Here is a 12800-nt window from a genome sequence, read left to right on the forward strand (position 1 = left end):
CTCATACTAGGAACAATAACAACAATAAAATTGACTAATAAAGCAGAAGAATTCATGATTAAAACGGCTAACTAAACGATTAACATAAACGATAAATTGGCTTTGGGAAACTGATCTAGCAATTCTATATCTATGAATGAAAGCAAAATAACTGAATAAAAACAGGAGAGTACCGTGTGGAATTGCGAAGGAAAAGAACCCAAAAGCCAATTGTGAAACGAAACTTTATTAACGGAAATTATTCTAAAACTATGAACCCTAAAGAATTTCTGATCATAAAACTAAATAATAACTTGATAATTATTCTCAAAACCTCAGTTACGTTATATAGAATACAACGTAGTTCTTATTTCCAAAACCTAACTACTATGGGCTTCCTAATTCTCGTTCTATTATTTCACGCAGTTTAGCGGCTTCGTCGATCGACCATAGACATCGGTCGATCGACTGGACTACAGTGTACAGTAGTTCCTGGAAATCGTGGGTTGGTGGATCGACTAAGGGGAGCGGTCGATTGACTGAAGTAACTGATACTTGACTTCTAAATTCTCGTGGATTTGTCTTTCGGGTCTCAAAATGCGCACCAAGCTCGTTCCTTGAGCAAATACTTCACGTCAAATGCAATGCAGGATACTCGGGGACGGATTTAGCTCAATTATCTACTCATATCCGCATAAATCTGCAATATTACATAAAAATACGAAAGTAGACGAAATGGGGCAAATAGTAGCCTTAAACTACATAAATGAGCTCTGAAATGCGTGTAACATAGGGTGTAAAACATCATATAAATGACACGCATCAAACTTCCCCAAACCAAACCCTTGCTTGTCCCCAAGCAAGAACTAGACTCGATCCTAAAACCTAATGGAACGAGTTCAATCTCAGAGCGAAATGCACACTGAATAGCCTAAACCAATTTAATGCAACTAACAATCAATTAGCAATGTGAATCATGCAAACGAGTTATGAAGTCATTAAAAACTGCTGAACCGTCAACTATAGAGACTTATCAATTTGGACTCTCACGGGTCCCTCAAATCACTCAATAAAAACAGGTGAGTAATGTAAAAGATAGAAAGAATTCATTTTGTTAGTGACACTCACCTAACTACGACCTATAAGAACATGCCTGCAATATAATATGAAAGTAATCTCTACAACCGTACATATGCATTCCAACCAAACAGATGACCATGACACATGCCGAGGTAAATATGGATATGTGAGGTATGGGTAAGAAAAGGCAGAACATTTATGGGAATGTGGAGGTACAGGTGATCAAGCTAGTACCTAACAAAACCATATGACAACATCCTTCTTCTTGCTCAAAATTAAATCGACACGGTGCTATAGCAAGCACAAAACTCACAATCTCCATCATAAATCAAACAACTCCCCATATGATATAAATGAAACATGGGAGCAAAAATCGCCATATAATAAAGACTTGAATCATGCGAATTGATTTCTTTTCTTCTCGGGCATCGGTCGATCGACCAGAATTGACAGTCGATCGACTGCCTCTACAGTACAACACTCTTTTTTTTTCCTTTTTCGAAATATATTATTTTTCTTTTCTTTCTTTCCTTTCTCCATTTCTTCCCAACAACATCTCAACAAAGAGCATAACTACCAAAAACGAAGTAACAATCCCAAGAACGTAAACTACTAGCTTGACAAGGGCAGGCTAAATGTAGGATGTAGTAAACGGGACAAAAAGGCTATTTTTGGCAGTGTGGGGCTTATGGGCAAAAACGAGAAAGGGAAACCTCTTTCACATGTGTCAACAAACCACAAACCGAATGCATACAGGTATTAAGCAGATTAAGTTCATATTTATGCATATTAATGAAACATGTCTCATAAGGAGTACTACTCACATTCCTAGATAAATTGGTCATAGATGACACCAGTTATAGGCTCTAAAACTCAGAAAATGATGTAGTTTGCCAAATTTCTAAGTCAAGTCTCAAGTCCAGCAAAATATTTAAGGAAAACTCGTAGATATGCAATTGATTCTACTAATAACATGTCAATTAGCAAGGCTTAGGCGTAAAACAGATGCAAATGCAATGTCATCATTGAAATACTACCGTTCCGACTCGACCTATATGCTAAAATAAACGTGCATTTTTTTGAATTTTGATGAAATTTTTTAAAAATTTTACAAAATGTAAAACTGAATGCAAGCATATATGAAATGCAACGCAAAACCCTTCCCCAAACCAAATCGCACAATGTCCCCATTGTGCAAAATCATGTAATGAAGAAAAAGGAAAACGGGAATTTGCGAGAAAATTAAGTAATTAAGACATGAAGTGAAGCTCGGGAACTCACAAAATTTTAAGCGCAGCAAACAGAAACCTCCCCAAACCAGCGTGAGCTAGGAGGTTTCAGTAGCCAGCAGTGCTACCAAAGGTACCTGAAAAGACAAAAATACCACGCATAAAACCGAGAAAGCAATGTGCAAGCGGTAATAATGTGCATAAGATGAAGAAATTGAAGAAAACAGAATTATGTCGGTAAATCAAGAGGAAGAAAGACTCCCTCAATTCCACAAAACAACCAAACACAGCAGGGGAAAGGTCGTGAACAGGTACAGCAGCGACAACGGTCGATCGACCATATCAGGCAGTCGATCAACCGGAATGAACAGGAATAGAAGCTCCTGGAAGTCGCACCTCAGTCGATTGACCAGGGTAGGCGGTCGACCGACTGGAAATACTGCTGTAACTTTCTGATTTCTTCGAATTAGCTCAAGAACTTGAGCTAACATGGTCTATAAACCTGCAAACGCACAAAATACCGCGCCCAAAATTGCGCCAAACCCAAAGTAACGGTATAAAGCATTAAAAATCCTAAGCAAACGTAAACTGCGAAGTCTCGCGCACACAAAACAATAAAATGTTCAACGAAAGCAATAAAATTGTAAATGTTTTGAAGAGGCCTTAATCAACTAATAGTTAATCAAGAACGGCCATGGAATGGCCCACTTGACCGGCTTCTGGCTACAAGAGGTAGCCTCAATAGTGCTCATCTTCTCAGCGGCACTCTTCTCAACTTCATCATCTGTCAAGCTCAACGGATCAACATGTCGGATATCTTCTCACTCAATGACCTCCTCTGACTCGTCGGAATCCAAATCGGACTCCGTCGCTTTGACTAGCTCATCCTCGGGCTCCTCATCAGTGCCATAGTTGAGGCATCCTAGACCACCTCTTTGAACGATCGGCTCCTTCACAGTTGGAGTAACATGTGGCTCTTCCTTCCCCAAACCAGCTCCTGCAATATGTAAAACAGAAGAATCGTCCTCCACTTTGCTCCCAATCTGGGGCGGAGGTGTCACAACAGGAGTAGGAATAGAGACAGGCATATCAAGAAGTATAAAATAAGATTTATTTTCAGAAACCGTATTGCAGGTGACAGGCCACATGGGGTCTTTCTTCCTAGCTGTATGGGCAAAGACAATGGAGTGTTTCCCTACCTTAAAGGTCAAAGTACCCGAACCAACATCAATAACTGCACCAGCAGTGTGCAGGAATGGTCTACCTAGTATGACAGGTATGTGGGCATCTTCGGGCATATCGAGCACCACGAAGTCAACAGGGAAAAAGAACTTCCCTATTTGCACGGGAATGTCCTCTAAGACTCCTATTGGCTGGACCGCGGAACGATCAGCCATCTGTACTGTCATGTTCGTGACTGCAAACCTATTCAACTTTAACTTCCTAGCAAGACTCAAGGGCATTACACTAATACTGGCTCCTAGGTCACATAAGGCCTTCTCAATAGGAAAGGTGCCAATATTACATGGAATAGAAAAACTACCTGGTTCTTCTAGCTTAAGGGGCGCGGTATGGGTCAAATAAGAGCATGTCTCCTCAGTTAGTGCGATAGTATGCACAGTTTCAAGTGACTTCTTTTTAGACAGTAATTGCTTCATAAATTTCATGTAAGCAGGCACTTGATTAACTAACTCAAGAAAAGGAACATGTACGTTTAAACTACGAACGACATTTTCAAATTTATTAAACGATACCTGTTCCTTTGTCGGCACCAATCTCTCCGGATAGGGGGCTGAAAGTAGTAACTTTGCCCTCTCCTCTAAGTCTCTCATGCCGGCATCGGTGGATTTAGGCTGAAAATTCACCACCTTCTCTTTGTTGAATCTTGAACCCTCTTCAGACCGTCTCAGAAATGAACTGTTAATCATCGTCGGGTCTTACTTTGGAACCGGAAGACACCCATCAGCATTCGGGTCTTGACTCAATACTTTCGGAGTTGTCGTACCCCGAAACAAGTGATCTCTCAAGTTATTTGGCATTGGAGGACGAAAAGAATCACCTTCAGCAGCAATCTAAGTCGATCGACCAGGTATGTCAGTCGATCGACTGATTTCAATAGGACCAGAAGCTACTGTTTGTCGCACTTCAGTCGATCGACCGGTTATGTCAGTCGATCGACTGACATACCTGCTGATCGTCTTTTTCTTGTTTTTATTCGCCACTGCCTTCTTCTTGCTTATTTCCACCTCATCTTTTTCAGGGGCATCCTCTACCATAGCAGGCCCCTCAAGGGTAGACCCACTCCTCAAAGTGATAGCATTAAGGATCTCTTTTTGGTCCGTCTGCGTTGGTAAATGTCCCGGAGCTCGAGTTATATTCTTGCTAGCCAATTGAGCAATTTGGCTCTCTAGCAGTTTCATCCCGGCCTCTCTAGCTTGGGACTCCCTTTGCAACATATTCTTCAATTCAGCAAAGTCAGAATTTTGGGATTGTTGCTGCTGCGGCACATAGGGAGGCTTTTGATATTGCTGCTGCTTATGAGGGGGCACATAATTCTGCTGCTGCTGCTGCTGTGGAGGTGGAGTTGGATTTAGGACATTTTGGCTACTCCACCTCAAGTTGGGATGAACATTCGGCTCATAGTAGGTGTTTGTCTGCCTATAATGTTGAAAGGCAGCATAAGACTCAAAAGGGACTAGGACAATTTTCTAAAACATGTCCCTCAGCTCCACATCTTTTGCAGACGAAAGGACTGTCTGACACAGCATTCACATGATAAATCCCTCCTTTTGAAGCTCCTCCCAACTCGTACTTGTCAAATCTCGCCGTGAGAGCCTCTAATGCAGCTACAGAAGGAGATTCGGCACTTCTCCTTTGATTTCCTCTCGAATTCCCATACTCAGCTTTATGGGTGGCTAAGTCATCAATGATCTTCCACCCCTTAGTCTCTCCCATATTCTCCTGGAATCTGCCACTAGCTGCAGCATCCAGGATAGCCCTCTGATCGTCGTACAACCCGTTATAGAACTGATTACATAGACTCCATTTTCGAACCCATGGTGCCGAATGGTTCACAGCAGCTTCTTGAAACGGACCCATGCTTCATGAAAATTCTCATCAGGACCCTGTTTAAAGCTCGTGATCTGAGCTCTAATGGCATTAGTCATCGAAGCAGAAAAGTATTTCTTGTAGAAGGCCAAGGCCAAGGAATTCCAGTCGGTGATCCCATTAGCAGCTCGATCCAGGTCTCTGTACCACTCTCTTGCAGCATCACGAAGAGAGTATATAAACATGGTCTCCTTAACCTAGTCTGGGGTCACGCCGGTCGGTGGGGGTATGGAATAACAATAATCGATAAATGTTTTCATATGCTTGGCTGCATCTTCAGTTGCAGCTCCCCCGAATTGGTTTCTCTCAACCAAATTAATATAGGACGATTTCGGCTCAAACTTCCTGTCCGTCCCTGGTAGGGCAAACCCCTTATAGAGATTTGCAGCTGTCAGCTCAGAATGACTCGCTATAGTCGCCTCTTCAGCCATGACTTGAAAATCTGGAGATATGACGGTCTCAGCTGAAGAAGTGGAAACAGGAGATGAGTGTGGATCTTCCTCAAACAGCTCATTCTCGTAGTAACTAGACAGATTACTCAACTATTCCTCTGTCGGCAATACCCTAGATGATCGCCTCAACTCACGCAAAGTCTTCTCAATCTCAAGATTGTACGGTAGTAATTCACCACCATGTGACCTGCGCATAAGAAGAAACTACAAATAGAATATGAGAATAGTTTAAGGAACGAATGTCCCTTAAACTAGGAAACAGACTAAAATAAAACAACTAAAAATCAGAACAATTATCTCCCCGGTAACGGCGCCAAAATTTGATACCCGTCGTTGTGAGTACCAAAAATAAGATTTATAATACCTATTAAAACTAACATAAGCTAGTGGTAACAGGGTCGAACCACAGAGAGGTAGATGTAATTAATAATTGTCTAATTCTAGTCTTAAGGTAACAGTATGTGGGGGTTGATTGGTTTGGTCTATAGCTAAAGGCAATAAAAGACACTAAACTAAATAAACGGATGAAAACAATTATAAAAAGGGTGCTAAGATGGTCGGTTCACTATAGTTTCGGCGGCAGCAAACTAGGTGGGTCCTAAAACAAACACGTGAGACGGGAAAATAAGAGGTCCTCTCGGTCCAATCTCACAAGTAGCATCTTTCGATCTCGCTACAGGTCCCTAGTATCACTAATACTGACTCTCGTCTTGAAAAGTGACTAAAAAGGCTAAACTAACTTTCTTTTCGATCTCGTTAATCTAGTCGTCTTAATTAAGTAGGCTATCTCCCTTCCCTATCTTTCGATCCTTATTGGGTCGGTCAAATCCTAAGCATTCAACTAGTCGCGTGCACTCGATTCATAGAAATTAGATTAATTAAAACGAAGCATATCTCACGAGGCCAGTCGATCGACCAGGGTAGGCGGTCGATCGACCATGGCGCGATTTTAGGTCGTCTATTCTAATGCCGCCTAACCTACAGTTCCCCTACATCCTAGCACCAGGTATTTAGCTACTCATACTAGGAACAATAACAACAATAAAATTGACTAATAAAGCAGAAGAATTCATGATTAAAACGGCTAAATAAACGATTAACATAAACGATAAATTGGCTTTGGGAAACTGATCTAGCAATTATATATCTATGAATGAAAGCAAAATAACTGAATAAAAACAGGAGAGTACTGTGTGGAATTGCGAAGGAAAAGAACCCAAAAGCCAATTGCGAAACGAAACTTTATTAACGAAAATTATTCTAAAACTATGAACCCTAAAGAATTTCTGATCATAAAACTAAATAATAACTTGATAATTATTCTCAAAACCTCAGTTACGTTATATAGAATACAACGTAGTTCTTATTTCCAAAACCTAACTACTATGGGCTTCCTAATTCTCGTTCTATTATTTCACGCAGATTAGCGGCTTGGTCGATCGACCATAGACAACGGTCGATCGACTGGAGTGCAGTGTACAGTAGTTCCTGGAAATCGTGGGTTGGTGGATCGACTAAGGGGAGCGGTCGATTGACTGAAGTAGCTGATACTTGACTTCTAAATTCTCGTGGATTTGTCTTTCGGGTCTCAAAATGCGCACCAAGCTCGTTCCTTGAGCAAATACTTCACGTCAAATGCAATGCAGGATACTCGGGTACGGATTTAGCTTAATTATCTACTCATATCCACAGAAATCTGCAATATTACATAAAAATATGAAAGTAGACGAAATGGGGCAAATAGTAGCCTTAAACTACATAAATGAGCTCTGAAATGCGTATAAAATAGGGTGTAAAACATCATATAAATGACACGCATCAGTGGGCCCATCAAGGGTAGACCCACTCCTCAAAGTAATCGCATTTAGAGTCTCTTTTTGATCCGGCTGCGACGGTAAATGCCCCGGAGCTCTAGTTGCACTTTTGCTAGCCAATTGGGCAATTTGACTCTCCAACAATTTTGTAGAAGTCTCTCTAGCTAGAGATTCCTTTTGCAGCAAACCCGACAAATTATGAACCATGTTTTTCAATTCAGAAATATCAGAACCTTGAAATTCTTCTTTCTTTGAGGCACATAGGGAGGCTTTTGATCTGCCGCTTATGCTTAGGGGGCACATAGTTTTCTCATTGCGGACCGGATTAATGACATTCTGGTTAGTCCACCTCAAATTGGGGTGGACACTAGAGGAATCGGGATAAGTACCAGTCTGCCTAAAATGTTGAAAGGCAGCACATGTTTCATTCGAACTAGTACAAAACTCCGAAACATGTCCCTCTCCTCCACATCTTTTGCATGTAAATGGACCGTCTGAAACTGAATTAACTTTATATATCCCACCTTTTTGGGATCCCCCAAAATCTAGCTTTTCAAATCTCGCAGTAAGGGCCTCTATTACAGCTGTAGTAGGAGATTCAACTGCTCTTCTCTGATTTCCTCTAGAATTCCCATGCTCAGCTTTATGGGTGGCCATATCTTCAATAATCTTCATCCCCTTAGTCTCTCCACTATTCTCCTGGAATATGCCATTAGCTGCAGCATCCAGGAAAGCCCTCTGATCATCATAAAGCCCATTATAGAATTGATTACACAAGAACCATTGCTCGAACCCATGGTGCGGAATAGATCGCACTAATCTCTTGAAACGGACCCATGCCTCATGAAAATCCTCATCAGGACCCTGTTTAAAGCTTGTGATCTGAGATCTAATCGTATTGGTCTTCGATGCAGAGAAATATTTCTTATAAAATGCTAGGGCCAGCGAATTCCAATCAGTAATCCCATTAGCAGCGCGATCCAGATCTCGGTACCACTCCCTAGCAGCATCACGGAGCGAGAATATGAACATCGTCTCTTTTATCTGGTTCTGGGTCACACCAGCTGGTGGGGGTACGGAATAACAATAGTCAATGAATATCTCCATATGTTTAGCTGCATCTTCATTCGCAGCTCCCCCAAATTTTTTTCTCTCAACCAAGTTGATGTAGGACGGTTTTGCTTCGAATTTTCTATCCATCCCGGCTGGCAACGCGAATCCCTTATAGAGATTCTCAGCTTTTGGCTCGGAGTGTCTGGCTATACTTACTTCTTCAGCCATATCTGGAGATGTAACGGTCTCAGCTGAAGAAGTAGAAATAGGAGATGAAGGTGGATCCTCCTCAAATAGCGCGTTCTCGTAATAACTGGACAGAGTACTTAGCTCTTCCTCTGTCGGCAATACTCTAGATGATCGTCTCAACTCACGAAAAGGTATTCTCGATCTCAGGATCTAACGGTCGTAATTCTCCACCCTGTGACATGCGCATAAGAGGAAACTAAAAGTAGAATATGAGAACGGTTTAAGGAACAGGTGTCCCTTAAACCAAGAAAAAGACTAAAATAAAAACAACTAAAAATTAAACAATTGCTTCCCCGACAACGGCGTCAAAATTTGATACCATTGTAGAATACCAAAAATAAAATTTATAATCCAAACTACTACTATAGATAGTGGTAGTTAGGGTGGAACCACAAGGAGGTAAGCGATTTAAAGTTGTCTAATTTAAGTCTAAAGTAACAGTTTTTGGGGGGTTTGACTTGAATGGTTCTATAACTAAAGGTAATAAAATCAAAACTAAACTAAAGCAAATAAATGAGCAGAAGATGAAAATAGATGAAATCAAATATTAAAAGGATGCTAAGATTGTCGGTTCACTGTAGTTTTGACGGCAGTAACTCTAAGTAAACTGATTAGCAGGTTAGACGGGAAAAGAAAAAGTCCTCTCGGTCCAGTTTAACAGGTAGCAACCTTTCGACCTAAGCTACGAGTCCCTAAGTCTCACTAATACTAACTTTCGTTCTTGATTAATGATACTAAAAGCCTAAATTAACTTATCTCTCGATCTTATTAATTTAGTCGTCTTAATTAAGTAGTCTATTTTCCTCCCCTATCTTTCGATCTATCGGGTCGGTCAATTCCTAAGCATTCAACTAGTCGCTTTCACTTGATTCATCAAAAATAGAAATTAAATTAATTAAGTCGAAGCTAATCTAACACGTGGTAGTCGATCAACCATGCAGGGCGGTCGATCGACCTACGGACCCAGTCGATCGACCAACAAAGTCAGTCGATCGACCTACGCCTGATAACAGGTTACCTATTGTCGAAACCGTCTAACCTACAGATCCCCTACGTCTTAGCACGAAGGATTTAGCTACTTATGATGGTTATAATAATAACAATAGAATTAACAAATAAAGCAATTGAATTCATAACTGAATTAACTAAATAAATAACTAATATGAAAAGAGAATTTGGCTTTGGGAAATCTAAACTAACAATTCTAAACTACGGAATAATTAAAGCAATGAAATTGATCAAGGGAAGAGAGGAATACCGTAAAGAAGAATAGAAGCGAAAAGACCGAAACCTAATGCGAAAAGAAAACTTTATTGATGAAAACTAATCTAGATTAATGAAAGAATCCAGAATAATTAATTCGATTCTTTTTTCTCTTCTGAAACCTCAGGTTACGTTATATAGATAGTCTTCCGTAACTTTTATTCCTAAAACCTAATTATATTGGGCTTTCTCGTTTTCCAAATTTGCGTCAGATTAAAATAGCGGTCGATCGACCGAGGACAGTGGTCGATCGACCTAAGCACGATGTGAACAGTAGCTTCTGACTTGATACTTAAGTTCCAGCTTCCTTGGTCGATCGACCGAGTATGTCAGTCAATCGACTGCCTCTACTGGAGTTATGCTTCTGCCATCTTCTCGTAAATTTGTCTTTCAGGCCTCGAAACGCGCACCAAGTTCGTTTCTTGAGTAAATACTTTATGTCAAATAATATGCCAAGTACTTGGGGACAGATTTGGCTCATTTTCCGCTGGATTCTTCGTGTTTCTGCATTATTACACAAGAACACGAAAGTAGACGGAAATAGGGGAAATAGTAGCATAAACTACATAATTGAGCTCTGAAAAGCGTGTAAAATAGGGTGTAAAACATCATATTTAGGACACGCATCAGTTGTTGTGCACTGTGCACGGTAATTCGTCTTTTGATACGAGTATTTTTCATGTTGTCATAGATCGTTGTTTGTTTACTGCTATTTCTTTTCAGTGTCAGTCGGGGCGTATAGACCGTTGTGTTGTTTCCCGATGTGTCTTACCAGTGTCGGTATGGTATGTTCCTATTGGTTTGTATAGAGGATGATATGAAAGAGAGTTGGGTATGGTTTTGTTGTTGTCATGGTAAAGTAATATTCTGATAATGGGACAACGTTGTGAGAGGTTATTGGAGTACTTTTGATCTTGTTTTAGATGAGGCATTGGTGGACATAGTTGTGGTAAGAGAATTATGGACCATGCGTTGTATTTAACAAGAACTACATGTGGTTTAACACCTTTTCTTGGGACAACGAGTACGGAGTTGTAGGACTTAGTATCATGTCACGTCAAGGGTGATTTTTGTGGTAATAAAAGAAAGGAACTTGAGAAGCTAATGTAAGTATGTGTAACACTTAAGGATTGTGAGATAAGATTGTGAAGATGAGTGTATATGTATATAAAAGTATATCCTTTTGTGGTAATGTAGCAGAGATGAAGTAGTGGTTATACTGAGGATTTTATGATATATGTCATGGGAGTACAAAATAATTGGAGGCACGAGAACTGTTAAAGAAAGAGAGTCCTGGATATAGGAATGGTTGTAGGTGTTGAGGTTATAGTGGGTTATCGTTGTCATGCGGTAGTAATGAGGATTATGGGAGGTATAGCAAAGGACCTAGTATTAGTGAGTTACGAGGACGTAACATTTATCTTAAGAGGAGTAGGATGCGACAAGAGAGTTTGATGGGCATACAGGTTGCAATTGGAAGTTTGAGTGTTGGTGTAGAATAAGGATGGATTTGTGTGATGGTCTGTGGACATGGGCCACGGGGGCGCTTGGGAAACAAGCGTTTGCATTTGTGGAGTCGCCACCAATTTTTATGGGAAATTGGAACCGTTCGAGTACCTCGTGCCATGTCAAGACACAAAGTAGTGACATGAACACTAAGCAATCGTTACCCTTAGCATTCTATGTCTAGAATGACTCTCGTGGATGCCAATGAACACGGATGTTCACAGAGATCTGGAGTAAGGGGTGAGGGTACGTATTAGGAAGCTCTTTTGATCGAACACCTAATCCCGCCCGCCTCGATAGCGGCCTCTACTAATGATTTGGGAAGTTATTCGTACTCGATATATCGTCGATTATATGCATGCAATGCAACATCCATTATTTTGATCCTAACATGTGAGAATTAGACTAAGTCGGTGAACAATTAATTAGCAAACAATTTTGTCGAAGTTGGATTTAAGGTTCTATTACATGTGAAAACATACAAATGATACAAAATACAATGATAAATACAATAAAAGAAGATCACAATAATAAGTTACAATAATTACATCGGGTTTAGCGATTTATGTCGAAAATACCTTTTAAAACGGATAATTTGAGAAGAAAAAGAATAAAAGAATTAACGAACACATCAGTAGGCGATAATACGATTAATAGTTAATTATACGTAAGCTAATTAAACTAAGTCAAGGCACAAAGGGAGTTCAGAGACAGAACTCAACCTGGAACAGGCGCAGCAGGACTGCGCCCTTTGGAAGAGGCGCAGCAGTTGCTGCGTCTGTTCCAAGGGTGAGTTCTGGCTGTGAAGCCGGAACTGCAAATCGTTAATATTAATTGGTGAATTTAAGGATTTATTATGAACATTCGACTCGGATGGAAGTGATTAGCAGGTTAATTACATATGATTAAGGTCATAAAACGATAAACATGAATGAGATGGATACGGATGAATTAATTACATGATTGAAAGATTGATTAGTGACATAGGTGAATAAAATAGGTTAAACATGACAAATTAATGACGAATTAATGATGAACATGAAAATAGATCGACAGATGAAAATATA

The 12800-nt window shown here is 40.3% G+C and overlaps 1 non-coding gene across 1 annotated transcript; it reads left to right on the plus strand.

Annotated features, from left to right (window-relative positions):
- The first annotated feature begins 8452 nt into the window (after positions 1–8452).
- On the plus strand, positions 8453–8559 carry LOC141597966 (small nucleolar RNA R71). The gene has a single exon (XR_012523172.1). It is a non-coding gene; the product is annotated as a small nucleolar RNA R71 (small nucleolar RNA).
- The last annotated feature ends 4241 nt before the right edge of the window (positions 8560–12800 follow it).

This window comes from Silene latifolia, chromosome 8 (assembly GCF_048544455.1).
Source record: "Silene latifolia isolate original U9 population chromosome 8, ASM4854445v1, whole genome shotgun sequence".
Lineage (NCBI taxonomy): Eukaryota > Viridiplantae > Streptophyta > Magnoliopsida > Caryophyllales > Caryophyllaceae > Silene > Silene latifolia.